Source organism: Oenanthe melanoleuca, chromosome 1, assembly GCF_029582105.1.
Source record: "Oenanthe melanoleuca isolate GR-GAL-2019-014 chromosome 1, OMel1.0, whole genome shotgun sequence".
Classification (NCBI taxonomy): domain Eukaryota; kingdom Metazoa; phylum Chordata; class Aves; order Passeriformes; family Muscicapidae; genus Oenanthe; species Oenanthe melanoleuca.
Window position 1 is genome coordinate 85,166,826 of NC_079333.1, and position 15,797 is coordinate 85,182,622.

The following is a 15,797-nucleotide window of genomic DNA, read 5'->3' on the forward strand; positions in this document are numbered from 1 at the left end:
GAACTTCTTTGTTGAGTAAGGATATTGGGAAAATCACATTTGCATATAGGAACAGCAGAATCAGGAGAAAGGCAGGCCATAGGCACTGGATTAATTCATGTCAGGTAGGCTACATATGAACCAGGGTCTGAGGAAATGGAGTTGAACATGCTTTACTGGGACACTACAACTGGGAGCAATGGGAATATCTGGGAAAGGCTCCCCAGTACACAGGCCCCAAATGTCCAGCACTGGCATACAGAGCCACAAACCAAGACAGATCCAAGCAAGGATCAAAATGATGCTCAAACCACGCTGGACCATTCAGGGGAGAAGTCTGCACATCACATAAGGAAAAGCTCCTACCTGAGGTGACTTTCCAGGCTCTACATGCAGTCAAATGAAAGCTGCCCCTGAAAAAAATAACAATATAGCCTAAAAAGGATTCTGAATTTTTCTACGGGTTGTCTAGGAAGAAGAGGAAAATTTACATACCACTGTAGGCACCTATATAACTACAAGCAGTCTATTCCTTACTGGGTGCCATCTGGGGAAGATTTGGCACAACTGTCCTGCCACTGGCTGCCCTATTTAACTTGCTGCTTCATAAATCAGAAGATTTTGTAATGCTCCAGTGTCTTTTGGGGGAAGTCAGCACTGCTCTGCTGCTTGTTGCACATTGCACCAGCCTGTTTGCCATTTTTTCACAGAACTTGGTCAATCTTGTGACATTTTATTTCCAGTAAAAAGGGTATTTTTTTTGCCAATCAGTATCTGATGGTCTGCCTTCTACTAGTTTGTTTTACAGATTTATTTTAGAAACAAACAGAGAAAAAAAGTATGTGTATGTACAGTACAACAGAATGTATCAATGAATTTAGGAATGGTACTTTTCTTATTTACTAGAAGACAGCAGTCCCTCTATTCCTCTAATATATGTCTAAGTGGAAGAAGCTCCAGATGGCTGATGATGAGATTTGGTTGCTACAAGTGTCTATCCTTTAACATCTGCAAATTTATAATTTTCAGGCAGAGTCATACTCCTAATGATTGGCTTATTTGTGACAACCTAGAAAATGAAAGAGGTGCATAGAAAACTCATATGTGGTTGTACTATCAATCATTTCATGGTGTTCTTTGGATACTTCTATGCTTACAAAACATGAGGATTGCAGAGCAAGAATTTTTTTTGGCAGCAGTTTTACTGATACATACTTGGCAGTTTGCACTGTATGCTTAAAGAACATTGTATCCTAACATGTAAGAATGCACTTTGGATGGAAAAAAGAGTCACCTTATGAGCACCTTACTTACTAAAAGCATTTTTGCTCTTCATACCACTGACATATTCATATTATAACTAAAAGTTGTGATCCTAAAGTGTGGCATCTTTCCCCCTATTTTACATGGAAATTCTTCCATCACAGTTCAAGGTCGAGAGAGACATTCCAGACGATGACTGAAAGAGAATCATATAAAAGTGCACACCAACTTAGATTTTCAGAACTGATCAGCAGTTTAAGACTGTACCAGCAATTTATGTGGGGTTTCCAGTTTACTAGAAGTTAAAATTTATTAGCACTTTTTGTAAAGTAACATGCTAATCAAGGTAAATTAACTACTGAAATTCCTTAATTGCTAGACAGTTTGCCATTTCAGAGGTGCTTTAAATAGAACTAGTTTAGGAAACATTTTTCTGACAGCAGATCAGCTAAAACTGTTACTTGCACTGGGAGAAGATAATTTTTTTCTTTCATGCTTTTTCATATGTAGATCCTCAGATCTTTTCAGTAAATAACTAGTCCATATTGCTCTATTGGATATTTATTTTCCTTTCTTGCACTTTTCACTTCAATACCTTGATTATATTCATCCTAATAAAAAAATTCTGTGTGCTACCACCCTGCCTGCTACTCCAGCACAGTACAGAGAAATAATGCATGGACTATAATCTAGAAACCTAAGCCTGCCACACCAATTAGAAATAGTTCCAGCACGACTGATAGTCTAACAAATCTAGCATCAGACTCCCTTCTGAGTGCATATTTTATGGTTACAGTTTTAAAAGGAAAGACTCATGAACATTATTCTTTCTTAAGAGTGAAATTCAGACACACATGAAATATATTAAGTCAAGCTAAATGAATTTTCATTTTATTCCATAAGAGGTGGTGGAGATGAAATCAAATCTTCATTGAAAAAGTGAGTAAGGTCTACCCTGAACTCTGGCCCTGTGGCCCCTTCAACAGCATTTTCTCCCAATCAGCTCACATTCATTTGGGAAGGGAGAAGTTAGCTCAGAGGATATGTGGATGCATAGGTTAAGGTATCACCTCTCATTTATCTACACACACTGGAGATGCTGAGCCAAAGTCTGCTTCATCTTTTGCTCAGTTTTTCAAACCCAGAAAAAAGTCCTGCATAAATAAAAGTATGTAACAGAGAATTGCACAAACAGTCTGTGTGCCAGGCTAGAGCTCTTTACATGACAACAGGAATTCTTGTCTGCAGCCCACGACACCTCCAAGAACAGAGACCACAGTTTCTGCCAAAGCCCTCCTAGCAATGCTGGCACCAGTGCTGTGTGCTGTTTAAGCCAGATGCTTCTTATTTAAGAAAGTTATTGGAAACATATAACATAACTAAGAAACTAATGTTATCTGTGTTCATATCTGGCCAAGCTGTACAGAACTCAAGGCTGGTTTGCTTTAGGAGTGGGCTGGAATTTCTGATTTTCTGAAGGAGATAGTGAGTGAAGTTGGAGGATTAGTTTACTTAGGGGAGGAGATGTAGCTGTGAGGCTGTTCATCAAGTGAAACTTTTTCAGGGTGATGTGACACTGGAGTGAAAGTCTCCTGCTGGCAGGGAGGAAGCAGAACTGACAGGCAGAAGGAAGCAGGATACATATGGGCAAAATATTATTTTAAATCCTAAGTATTCATGTATTTCTATTTGCCCTTTGTATATTATCTGATTTGCTCTTGTACAATGGTTCAGATATCACTAAACTTATGTAGATCTACACAAATCTGCAGACACCTGGCTTGTGTTCTGGTAATATTGCCAGTAATGCAGATAGCTTGGTTAGAAAAGTTTAAAACTATTAAAAATTGTTCTGTGTACCATGATCCCTATATTTCTGCTTTCCTTTCTCTCATTTGTGAAAGGCTACTTGCCTTACCTGCTTTTCTTCAGATCCTTTCCATTTCCAGTACGGAGCTGTCTAAAGTGAGAATCCTACCTCTGCTTTTATATATCCTCCACAATATTCAATAGTCTTGATATGGTTTTGGCAAGATATAATTTTTGTTTTATACCTTTTCAATCTTGTTTTCCCCAGACTGTGCTTCTTTCCCTTGAGATGCCATCCAGCCTAAAAAAAAATATAGTCCTTAAAAAAACCAAAACACAAACAAAACAACAAAACATTGAGAGTTAGGTTTTGGGAAAGTAAAAAATATGTGCAGTGTGATAACTAAGCATGGGCAGCTATGCTGTGTGGCAGAGATTGCAAGCTGGATGTTTTTCTTATGCTCATACTGATTTGTAGTTATCTTTCCAGTTTCTCACAGCTCATAAATTATACACGCCTGCAAACTCTGCCAGTTGGAATTTAGAATTTTGTCCCTTTACCGCTGGGAGAAATTGAACAATTAATGAAGCAGTGACAACTGGGGAGACAGGGACAAAACACATCCAATATGGATGCAATATTCAGTTACCAATCCCTCCATGTGACATTCCTTAGCCTTAAATCTGGAAGAACAACCTGCTTTAATATCCCATTTCAAAATATTTTTACCAAAAAAAAAAAGTGCAGGAAAAATAGGATGGTAAAGAAGCCATCCTGCTCTTCTGTTCCCCTGGGTGACAAACATAACCAGAGCTTTTGCTGTTCTCTGTTTTCTGTTACAGCCACGCTCCAGAGACACATGCTCCGTGCTGCTGTAAATGCACTGCTTCAAATGTCAGACCTGATTTACTCTGTTTTTTGGAAAGAGAACAAAGAAAGTCAGTTTTTGAACCCATCAATGACAATAAACAGCAGTTATTTGAAAATAGCCCAGACAGGGGACTAAATAAAGAGGGTGCAGCTTCTGCAGTTAACTATTATCCATACTATTCCTACTAGCTGTTACTCATTGTGTAAGCACTTCCATGGGCATTAACAGTGTCACAGCTTATCAAAAAGTAGTCTTATGAGCCAAGCCTTGAAGAACAAAACACTTGTGTGTCCTAAATCTCCACTGTAGTGACAATAAGTGTTGTGGCTTAATCCCAGCTGGCAACAAAGCCCCACATTGCTGCTCTCTCACACAACCTGCTCCCTGCCCCAGTGGGGAGGAGAGCTGGAACCTCATGGGATGAGATAAAAATAACTCAATAATTGAAACTAGTTATAATTATAATTATAAACATGCTAATAATATTAATAATTGTAATTATAAGGAGAGGGAGAAAAAAAATAACAGGACCCAAGAGACAAAAGGAATGTCCCTGAGCAGAGATTGGCTCCTGGGTAATTCCCCCAGTTTAGGTACTGGACATGATCCATGATATAAAATACTCCTTTAGCCAGTTTGAGGCAGCAGTACAAGCTATGCTCTCTCCTGGCTTTTTGTGCAGCTCCTCATTGACAGAGCAAGAGCCACTGAAAAATCCTTGACTAAGGGTGAGCACTACTTAACAACTGTCAAAACATTAGTGTGCTTTCAGCATTGTCCTCATACTGAATCCAAAACACTGCACTGGACCAGCTACTACAGATTAAAGTAACTCTGCCCCAGCCAAATTCAGGACAATAAGAAATGTCGCTGTCCTGAAACACAAATGGTAAAACTGAACATCATCCCCTAACTCAGATTTTCAAGCAGAGTTTTTTGGATGCATTTGTGAGGCATAACACAGGGTTTTGTGAGGTTATCCAGGCCAGTGTGGGCCCTGGAAGCAGCATGATGCTGTTCAGAAAGTCTCCATTGAGGTGGACATATCCTTCTAATGCAGCTGTGTTACTGACAGCAACTCAATATTGCACCTTACTGTTAAACCTGGAAAGCCATATATAGAATTTTGTGCTTTTACTTATATAGACCTGTATAGGTGTGCCTCAGAAACCTGTGTTTGGAATCCTATTTTTGAAAATCTTGCCTGCAAGGTTTTACACCAAAAATTAGTCAAACTATCCTATCTAAACATGTTAAAATATACTTACTCCTGTAAATATGCAAGGCAGCATGCAACTCAGTGTTTTCAAACAGATTACATCCTATAGAAAAGGGGGGGCGTACTCTACAAAAACACAAGGCAACTGTAATAAGTTTAAGTGAAACCGAAATGTCTAAATTCTTATGCATGGAGCTGCTTCACATTTCTGCTTGCTGCATCTCATTCTTCTGTGCTAATTCAAAGCTTTTACCTTCCTAGGAATGAAAACCTCAGGCCCAAAACTGAAATTTCATGGAAACAGCCTTAATGGTGACATCTTCTGACTGCCCTCTTGCCACTAGCAGCATAATTTTGGTTTTTTCACATGGTGTGTGTATAATTTTCTACAATGTCAAAACAATGCTGCACAGTCAACATCCTTGTTCCTGTTAATTGCCAGATCCTCCCTTTCATAAATCTCAATAAAATATCACAGCTGATGCTGTCAGGTTAAGAATTTCACAGCATGATTTTGGGGCCAAGTCAAACACAAATTACCCTGTCTTCACACTAGTAACTCCTTATTTTTTTGTTTGTTTGTTTGCTCTGGATCTGTGGAATAAGAGCTTTGAATTTGTTCTGATATTTTAGTGTTTATTGTGTGTACAGGGACACCAATTTCTGAACCACTTGGCTTGAGGAACTGTGCTGTGGGTAAAGTTCCTCTTCTTGATTCTGGCCCTGCCTTGCTGCTGGACTCTGGGCACTGCACACCCAAATGTCACCAGGGACACCACAAGAAAAATGGTTTCTGTTTGGCAGATCTTTCTTTGTTAAACCACAGTAGTGCTAACTCCACCATGCCACTTTTTCATATATAATGTTTTCATGCTTTCTACGAGAACTCCATCTCCTTTAGTTCAGTTACCCCTATTTGCCTGGCCCAAAGCACTGCGTGTCTTGATTTCTATTCCAGCCTCATGGCTTGGGGCAGGCATGGCAAGCAAAATCACCTCCATCATCTTCATTTCACACCCCTCCAGTGCAAACCTGTGTGTGCTTCAGCAGGTCTGGCACTCTCATGGTATCAAGCATCTTGGTTTCTGCATCTTTGGAGGCATGTCTGTCACATGAGCTAGTCCACAGCTCTCACCTTACCCTTAATGCAGCCCCCAGCCTTGTTTCACCCTCACTGCCAAGCCTGCTGAGGAAGGTGGGAGGCAGAGAGGACATTGCCACTTGCTTTGCACTACAGGCTGCTCTTGGCCCCATGGAACTCCCAGATCCTGCTGCTGCAAAAGGGAGCCTGAATATGGAGTGGGACCCCACCACCACCCATGGGGAATACATAGCACTCCAGATCCTCCTCAAGGCAATAAGAAAAATGGAAAAACTAAAATCAAGGAAAGAGATGTAGCTTGATGTTGCCTTCAGCACTCCTGTGGCTCAGATAGGTGTCCCAAAGCTGCATGTGTTAGGCCAGTTCTCTTCCCCTGTGAAGTCACTGGACCCCCAGCGAGGCACTGCCCCTGGCTCTTGGTGTGCAGTCCCACACACCCAGCCTTCACATTCTCTCTGGCTTCAGCAGCCTCCAGGTGCCTGATGTGTTTAAAACAGTGCCCAGGAGCTGGCAAGACAGGCTGATGGTTCAACTAAACAAGGCTCATCTCACCTCATAGTGAACCAGTCTGCCAAACAAGCAATTAGAACCAAAGTATCTCATTATTTTTATTTAGTTCTAATGCTCAAGCTTGTCCCCTTGATCCTTTGAATTACAAAGCAATTGTGGAGCTTTATTGGACTGTACCTACCATGGAGCCTTTAATGATCTCTTTCTAGACACCATTAATGATCATCTGTCTAGATTATCCCACACCAAGTTCCATCTTCAAGTACCAGGTATTCCTAGCCTCCCCTTGAGGTCTATCAGGGTGCTTCAATGAGCCTTTCTGGGCTTCTGCTGCCAGAGAAATCTGTGAAGGGAAAAAAGGAACCTAAAGAAGCTGCCACTCCTATTTATTGTTCTTTCCTTTGAGGCAGAGGGAGAGAAATGGTGTTTGTGGCACTTCTCTTTATCTCTGTGGAGCATCTATTCCTCAAGATTGTTTTGGCTAAGGATTTCTTGCAGTTATGTTCCAAAATGAAGATTAACAAATTAGACTTTGGTCCCTTCCCTCTAATAGATTTCACATGAGCATGGCTCAAATGCCCTAGATGTATTTGCTCCTGGAGTTTGCAATTGTATTTTTGAAGAACATTAGGGTTCTTTGGTTTGGTTTGGGTTTGGGTTTTGGGTTTGGTTTTTTTTTCAGTTCCTCATTTCATTTCATTTCATTTCATTTCATTTCATTTCATTTCATTTCATTTCATAATTGTTCAAACCTTGTTAACTGCAGCCTTATCATAGGAAGTTTTTTCTCACCTCTACTGAGATAGGCAGATCTAATGTTTTCTTGGTTGATTGGCTGGTTAGACAGATTGGCCTCCATTGTGTGATGGACAGTGAGTGCCTGGAAATAGCCTCCATGCAGTAGTCAATGAATGGAAGCACAGGGATTTGAACTACTAGTACCATTAGTTTTGCAAGCAACAGGGCATTATCTGTATTCTGCATTTAAAAGAATGGTGTTGGCATTGCAGGATGATGAGTTGAAGGTAGTAATTGTTTTTACTTCTATATTCCCTTAAAAACACTTCCCCTCTTCCCTCCTTTCCCCAACCCAAGAGCAGAAGGCTTGGATTTGCTTGCTAATGGATCTTTTCCATGATGTTGGGTGTGTTCATATGATGATATTGTAGCTGGAACAATGGGAGTGGGCAAAGCTTGTGAGTGCTGGATACCAATGAGCCACTCTGGTTCTAAATGGATTCTGCACAAAATACAGAGGGATTGTTTACTGTGGAAAACAATGCAAAAGAATCATTTTGTCACTCAAAATAATTTGAAAATACATTCAAAATACATTGAAAATGTATTGCTGTAACCAGCTTTGCTTTCTGTCATATGCTCTTTTTCCAGTTGGACAGCTTTCACCCTTCTTTGTTCATTCTAAGATGAGCCATCTTCTCCAACCTTCTTCAAACCACCAAGAAGCAACTCAAAGTTTGTCTGAAAATCCAGATGGAAGATTACAAAATCTACATATCTTAAATGAGACGGATGAGTAATGCAGCTTACTTGTCTAAATCACTCAGCAATCCAAATTACATGCCACATGTTACTCCTTAAGCTAGTCAAGAACAGTTTCCTTCTTTTTTTTTTTAAATTAATTCAGTCTAAATGCCTTTAATAACTTCAGAGCTGAAAAGAAAGAGCAGTGCTGTAAACAGTATTTTGATTTCATCTGACCATTGCATTATGAGATAGCTCTTAAGATATATTATCTGGAAATATGATGGTCCCTAATTTTTTCCTCTAACACACCTGGCAGAGGGATATTGAGCTAGAAAAAAATGCTTAGGAAATTCAAAGGGGATCTTTGGTGAAAGTAAGACAGTACATTTTATCTGTATTGCATCTATAGTGCCTTGGAAAGTACATTTCACCAGGGCTTCCCAGTGAGCATAGCAAAACAAATGTTTGTCTGCTTTGCACACCATTCTCATAAAGAAATAAAACTGTCATGTTTAAATAGAAGGTTGTATCCACTTACAATTTCTAAAGCTATGTTCTTCAATTTGCTAGCACAAAAATACTGATCCTATAAGCTTCAGCAACGTCAGGTAACATCTGTGGGGAGTTCAATCAATAAATAAATTGTCTTCTGTTGCTGAGCATTTTCACCATCAAATGACTTTGTTTAATGCTGTGAAAGCAGCCAACTATACTGTGCCACTCAAGAAAAAAGGAGATTTGCTGTCTCAGAGCACAGGGAAAGGAGAATGATGGGTCATAATTATTTCCCTGGAGTTTCATCAGTGGGTTTGTGGATAACCTTAGAGGTAAGAGCTGCTGCCTCCTGGGATCTGACCTCAGAAGCACTTAACAGGGACATTTGGACTCTGCAACAGGAGGCAACTTGACACCAGACATGTCCCCAAAAGAGGACTGAAGCAGCAGTTTCAACAAATGGGACTGCCAGGTTTCCTGTATGTAGGGAAAAGATATGGTTGACTTTTAACGTGCCAGAATCAGGGTGCTTGCTCTAATACTAAGCTGTAGGGAGCTGTTTGAATCTCCAGCAAGAAGGCATCAGCTTGGAATAAAACTCTTGGGAGTTTTGTTCTGTGCTGAGCCTTGGTTTGAGTCACCTTACTGACCTCTGACTGAGGGCATCTAAAAAAAAGGAGCTATGAGATGGGGGAATCTGGATTTATCTTGGGGCATTTTACAACAATTCCATTAGAACTAAACTGAAGGAGACCTTTTTGCATCTAACTATTTGAGTTTTCTTGTTAAGACTGTCATCATAAATTAGGCTTTTAGTTCAGCTAGAGAGGTGGTCAGTTTTATTCTTTCTCAGCATCAAAAATAATTTTCAGTACAGTTTCTGTGTTGTTTTTTCAGACTAATATTTTGACTCTTCTCCCTACCCTGGACTATTGTAACCTGTATTCTCCCCTCAGTGTTCCCAGTGGAGAACAAGAGAAGCAAGGATGTAGAACAGCTGTTCTGTACAGGCTCCCTGTCCCCTGAAACAGCCTTTGTCTACTCTGCCCTGTCCCTACAACCAGGTTTAATACCCTTGAGGTGGATAAAATTAATCACAGATCACTGAATGTTTTTACTTCAGCTGAGACACAGTTTCTGGCTCTTTAAAGGGGGCACAGTGGACCCTTTAAATTTTGTTGAAATATAGTTTAATATAAAATATATTAAATAGGAAGATAAGAACATGCAGTACACCAAAATTTGCTCCTGTTTCACACAGCCTATTCCAGCCAAATGCACCAACTTTGGTTTGGGACCCAAACACAGCAGTATTGTGGACTGCTGTTTTGATCATTTTATGCTGAAGATGCCAGCTGTCAGTGATGTGAGTGGGTTTCTGGACAAGAAGAAAATTCTGCAAGAATATATCTTGTTAGGGCACTTGTCAGCTCATCACAGATTCACCTTATTGAGTCAACTGTCAGAAACAAACACTTACTGCAGTCAGTTGTGTGCAGCTGATAGAACTGCCAAAGAAATTGGGATTTCTCAGTATTCTTGATATAATTGCCACATACATTCCCAGACACTGATTCCAGAAATGGTGTGCTGAGTCTTTTCTTCAAACACTTGGATGAAGAGGTTATAGTATTTATTGAGAGGATGAACAGTAATGGGGGAACAGAAGCTTTCTGAGGCTGCTGCACCAGTCCTGGAAAGCATTCAGAGCCTGAAGGTGCTTCTGTGCTTGGTACCCTGAGGGAAATGCTCCTCAGCATCACTGGCACATCCAGTTGAGGCTGACATTAAGAATATCAGGTAGTGGTATGTGGGGAAAATTCTTTCACTGGAGCACCTAAAGGCTGCAGGCAAGAACTGTGTAGGAAATGTGCTTATAAGGCACAGCCTCCCTCTTCAGAATGCTGCATAGGCACAGAAGATGCTTGTGCACAGAAGATGAAGGGTGCATAGGTGGAAGGGGAGGCAGAAATGATTTCTCTTTTTTGCAGCTGAGGAGGCATCCAATCTGTAGGTCTGAACACTAGTAACTGAACATCAGGGTCAGATTCCCAAAAAAGGAATTGTTTACCAATGTTTTCCATTCTCCACTAGCATCACTTAAGACATTCATGGAGAGAAAGGAATAGTGTTGCATTTGAATGAAAATTCTTAGGTATTGTGGCAATGTATTAAAACACAGTGCATTTGAGTGCTTGTCAAGTACAAAATGCAAGTGGCTAATGCTGCAGTCAAATGCATTTTTCCAAGGAATCAGCTGCTTTCTTATTGCATTTATAAAATATATCTCCATGGAATTATATTTTCTGAGACATGAATCAACACAACATATGTTATAGTGCTTCAGCTTTGTTTTCATAATGAAAAGAAGCTGCTTTAATAGCATCTGTTGTAGTGCTAGGAATGTATCCTGACACAGATTCTCAGTGAAAAAAATCCACCAATTGCAAGTCAAAGAACTCAGATCCAGGTTTGAAGGAATGGGATGTGATTATGCCTGCTATTACCTAGTCATCTGTTCTGCTCTTCTTCCTTTCTTTAATTATTTAGCAGAGTTAACACAGAAATGTAGTAAAGGAAACACTCAAACTCAGTATTATTTCTGGACACAGAGAGTCTTGTTTAAACCAGCAAGGAATTTTGACTCCAAAGTCCTATTGAAGTTGGGGTGGTTTTGGGTTTGGGGTTTTTTTTTTTTTGTTTTGCTTTGTTTTTTTTTTTTGTTTTTTGTTTTTTTTTTTTGTTTGTTTGTTTGGGTTTTTGTTTGTTTGTTTGTTTGTTTGTTTGTTTGTTTGTTTGGTGGGGTTTTGGGTTTTTTTGTTTTGTTTTGTTTTCTTTTAGGATGGTAGCTTTGCTGCAGTTGTCTTCTAAAATATACATTATAGATTATCCTTCTTTGAGAGGATAGTAAAAGGAAAACTTGCTGTACTGGGACTTGGTAAACTACCTCCAATCTAATTTATATTACAGGGTACCAATTACTGGGGAATTCACATACTACTAAATGTCACTTCCACTCTTTTCCTAGCAATGACAAAAATAATTTGTAATTCATTGTAATAACGAGACTACAACACTGAAAAATCTCCTTATTGTCCCTTCATAATTCCCCTCATAACTGCAAGATTATGGTTTTATAAGGTCCTTTCACCCTTCCCACTGCCCTGCAGTAGGAGGAGACAGCAGTTGTTTGGATTTTGAGTTGTTTCTCTGAGCCCAAAAACTAAAAGGCAATGACAGAACTTTTGAATAGTTTTCCCTCCTTTTGACCCCACCAAAGTGCAAGGAGCTACACAAAAAGGAACAGTTATGATCAGGAGATTGTACTAGGCTTTTATGCATGCTAGATACTCTAGATGTGCTTAATATTTCATATTTCTATGTAGCCTACAGACATAAAGGTCTGCAAAAAGTGGAGATGGGATATCTGTTTCAAAGAGCTTTGATCTAAGTCATAATCAAGGAAATTTCCCAGGAAAATAGGAAAGAAGGAAGTTGTCTGAGTATGAGAGTGAGGGCTCTGAGGGTGATAAACCACGGATTACACCAGTCTCTGCCTTCTTGGTTTGGTTTTGCAATTCTTATAAGTGGAACTGTAGTCAAGTAATGCAAACAAAAGCTGCTGCTGGCTTATTCTTTGAAAATCCCTGTTTGTTCAGTTGACAAGGATATATAGATCTTTATGCTTTAGTGATGGGTATTGAAATGCCTGGATTGATACATTTTGCTATATATATAAAAATAGATAGGGGAAATAGAAAACTTTGACATATAAGAGGATGATAAACCAGAAATATAATTTAAAAGAACTCTGCCAGTGCTTGAGTGTCTGGCATTTTCTGCTTCATGAATTGTAATCTTTAATGGGGGCAGGGAGGAGAGCTCATTTCCAGTCAGAGAAGTAACAGAGAGAATTCCTGATGAAAACCCAGGTTGGCTTGAAGGTGTGTTTAGATCTCCTTGGCTCATACTAGCAGGGTCTGAAGATTTTTGATCAGCAAGATCTTAGGACCATGCTGGGCCATCCTCCAGAAACAGCTCATTTAGGGCTGCTGGGGAGGATGGAGCAAGGCACTGCCTGGTGACACATGCTGGCTGCAGCTGACACAGTCAGATCAGCCCAAGCACAGCAACATCTCCTGCCCTCCACTCACCAGAGTGTCTACTCCTCTGTGGATGTCTGGGTGCACAGCCAAATGTAGGGTGGTCTTGTCTGTGAGACAGGTAGTCCCTTCTACAGGAAGACACAAATAGTTCCTGCCTTCCCACGTTTCTGTGGGAAGATTTCTTGTGACATGAGGCTCTGCAGAGCATACACTGCCCATGATTAACACAGATTTTGCCTATCAACAGAGATGCTTTACTAGTTGTATTTCTTTTTCTTGTGCTGAGTTTCATCATCCTCACAGAGCAAACTTCCAATAGGCAGAAAGGTCATGGCTTCTGGCCCCTGGTGAAAAATTCCTGGCACTTCTCTACCATCCTGACCTGATATTAAGATGTTTTGAGAACATCCTGCCATGCTGATAGCAGACAGATGACAGCAGAGCTCAGTTAATAAAATGAGTGTGGTCAGGGCTGAATTTGATAAAAGGGTGCAGCACCAGGTTGGAGAGATACCTGTTCCTGCTCCTTTTAGACTGGAATTCTTCTCATTGAGCTGTTCTCCTCTTTTACATCCAAGCAGATGAAAGTAAAACAAACTTAGAAAAGTAAACACTCTTTTGTACTCAAGAGTATTCCAGCAAAGATGTATGTTGTTAGTAGATACAATTAATGCATTAATAATGTCATTAATACAAAAGAACCTCAACAACAGCCCCCAAACATCTTCTTTGCTTATCACTTTTTTCGCCCCCTGGAAATTATTATTCTCTGTATTGTATTCCAGTATTATACTTAATGTACTAAACAGCCCAGGTAATGATTCAATTTTGACATTTTAATTTATTGATGAACTAATGTTGACTCTGACAACCTGGAACACAAGGCATATCCTACTTGCAATGTCCACTGCTACATGTTACATAAACTCACTTATCAATCCCCTAGTCCTTCACACCCTTTACCATGATTCCCTGCCACCATAACATAAAATGACTGAGTTCCAGGAAGCAATACCTACTCTGTGCTTGGCTAATCTCTGTTTTAATATTTGCTTGAAAGTTGTCCCTTAATAAACACTGAAATCCTTTGAAAAGAGAAAATATGTCAGTACCACTCTTTTGACCCGTAGAAGAGATGTAAATTTACTCACACAAACTGGAAAGGCACCACTGCAGACCTAAAATCTAATCCATTGAGCTATCATGTTTGCTCAGTAGCAAAGGAAATGATGTCTAGGGACACTGAGCAGCAGTTTCACATCACAGGTATCTGTTTGCTAAATGCAAGGAGCAGGTAACCCCCACAGCTATGAATACAGCTGTGTCACTCAGGATGATCCCACAGACAGCTGCAGCCAACAGAGGTGTGGGCTGGACAGACAGTAACAAACGAGCCACTGGCCCCAAGCCCAGCTAGTCAGGCTGCCATCTCTTCTAGATTGGATGTATCCATCAGGGGAACAACTGTGGGTTCAGTTCATTCTGTTAATGCTCTGTACTGCCAGTCCAAAACCCAGCCTGTCCCTGGTTAACTCATTCCTACTTTTCAAATCAAAACACAGCCTGGTCCAAAGTACTCAGGTCCTCAGATAACAGCATTATTTCAGCCTCTTGTTCCAAATGCCACTGCTCAGCTGGGACAAGGAGAGTTGTGACCTGACCTCTGTAGTGGCCTCTGTAATTTTCTGTGGAGTTCAATGAGCTTGACTCATAGGATCAAGGCAGAAGAGTGTCTGGGAATGCTTTTTGCTGCATGTGCTGAAAGGACCTACCTGGAGAGTGCCACTTTTCATGTGGGTGACTAATAAAACACATGATACAAATGCAAACATCAGCATCTTGAGCAGTAAATGTGCATCTCCCAGCTTTTTGAACTTTTTGTGAGCATAGCAAGTCTATGCAATCAACACCAGAAACGTGCAAAAGAATATAAATGCAAATAAAAAGTGCACATTATCTCCTCTTTAGCTTCAGCTCTCATCCCTCTTCTGATAAAAGTTCTACATTTCAAATGCCATCAGTGCAGGAAGGTACAATTTCTTATTTCTGAGCCTATTAACACATTCAACACAATAAAGATGAGATGGGGAGGAAAGGACAACAAGAGAAAAACGGTAGGGATAAACAAAACAAAGCAACACACAGCCACTTTTCTTGTAGTTCTGAGAAGCATTTACTAATCTAATCTTCTGTAGAAAAATTCTGCTCTGTTTCAGGCATTCCTGGGTGTACTTAGCGCTGCTCTCGAGCACGCAAAACATTCCTCACCACTGCCTTCGCATCCCAGCAATCCACGGAAGGTTTTACACACTTATTACAGAAATTCCTTGAAATCTAAGAGATTTTAAGCTGCACAGGGGCTCTGAGTGTGCCCAGAGCTGCCTGGCACCCCCCTGCTCCTCTTGCTGAGTTAACCCGCGGCTCAGGGGACTCACCAAGCGCTTCCGATGGGAGGATGCGGGCAGGAGCTCGCACACGCTGGAATAGCTGCTGCCCCGAAATGAAGCAGGAGATGAGAAGTCTCACTCTCTCAGGAGCTATTCAGGTAGTGCTGCCAGCTTTCTCCAGCTCTCTGCACACACACACTCAGGGCAGGGGGTGGGGATGGGGGGAGTGGGAAGGGGGGCAGGCAGGGAGAGGCACAATAAACTCTGAATATAATTGTGAGAGCTCATTTCTACAAATTGTAGCAGCAAGAGATCCCTTCAGCAGCCTTTTCAGCATGATCTCTTCAAAAAGGAGTCCCTTGCAAAAAATTGCATCCTTCCTACTCTCTTTCACTGTAAGAAAAATTAAAGCCAGCTCTCTCAGAGATTTAGTCATTGATGTATCATAGGGAGGTTACTGTTGATCAGAGTTTTATATTTTTCTTTTTTATGGTGAAAGTTTTATTATGAAATCTAGCCTAGTTTGCAGTCAAAAAGAGACCTGACTTTGCTCTTTATAAGGAACAATCC

At 40.5% G+C, this 15,797-nt stretch overlaps 1 protein-coding gene across 1 annotated transcript in view; it reads right to left on the minus strand.

The window, feature by feature from the left end:
• Nucleotides 1-15,545, minus strand: part of ST6GAL2 (ST6 beta-galactoside alpha-2,6-sialyltransferase 2) — a 170,001-nt gene extending 154,456 nt beyond the window's left edge. Inside the window, exon 1 of the mRNA XM_056498436.1 lies at nucleotides 15,276-15,545. The gene's annotated coding sequence lies outside the window, so the exon portion shown is untranslated. The remainder of the gene's footprint in view (nucleotides 1-15,275) is intronic.
• Between the last annotated feature and the right edge of the window lie 252 nt (nucleotides 15,546-15,797).